The sequence below is a fragment of the Taeniopygia guttata genome, chromosome 4 (genome assembly GCF_048771995.1).
Source record: "Taeniopygia guttata chromosome 4, bTaeGut7.mat, whole genome shotgun sequence".
Lineage (NCBI taxonomy): Eukaryota > Metazoa > Chordata > Aves > Passeriformes > Estrildidae > Taeniopygia > Taeniopygia guttata.
This window is the reverse complement of record NC_133028.1, coordinates 49,412,214-49,413,126: the sequence shown is the minus strand read 5'-3', so window position 1 is coordinate 49,413,126 and position 913 is coordinate 49,412,214.

Genomic DNA, 913 nt, shown 5'->3' with positions numbered 1-913 from the left:
CCCCGCCCGCCCGGGGCTCCGCCGCTGCCCGGCCTGGAGCAGCTGGAAGGGCCGGGAGCGCTGGGATCGCCCCAGCGGGAGCGCAGCCGCCCTCACGAGAGCCGGCGGTGATGGAAAAGTACCGGGCGCGCTGCTGCAGCACTGCGGCCCCGCACGGAGCCACTGCTGCCCGAGCCTGACTGTGCCTCACGGTGCTCGGCGGCACCTCGCACCGGCGCGCTGTAATTGGTGACATCAGATACAGCCCGGCGAGAGCTGCTCTGCCGCCAAGGAAGCCCGCGGGTGCTGGTCCAGGGAAGCACCGCAGCGCCAGAGGAGCGCGGTTAGCACGGGTCTCACTAGCGGCTCCGATCTAGGTCACCGCCTTCTAGCTACAGTGCTGCAGCAGAGATTATTGCCTCCAAGAGCTTAGGGAAACACAAGAGCCTGGCACAGCAGAAGCAAATCTATTGGCAGTATTTCACTGCTGACTGCAGTTCTGGAAGGCAGGGAGCCTGCTACTCCCAGCCGCACACTGTAACCATTCCCTTCTGCCTTAACAAAAGGGGGTTTTCCGTCACCACAACACGGCAGGGCTCTGCCACACGAAATTAACTAGCAGTGTGGAGGACAGCTGAAGGTGTGCCCAGACCTCCCTGAAATCCACTACTGAGGTTTCTGCTGCATGGCACAATTTAAAAGGCTGCTGCAGTACAGTCCCTGCTTTTGTGGGTGTCTATCCAAAGCTTTTGCAAGCTGAAACAGTAAGAGGCCAGACCCTAACATGAATTTATGTGAAGCACAGAATTTAAACATCCCTTCAAACTTATCTTACCCTCCTCCGTGACAGACCCTCTCCCTCTACGAAGGCTGCCACTGAATAAAATTACCCTTAAATAACATCAGCCTTTTATGTGCCCTGCTAAAGACAACT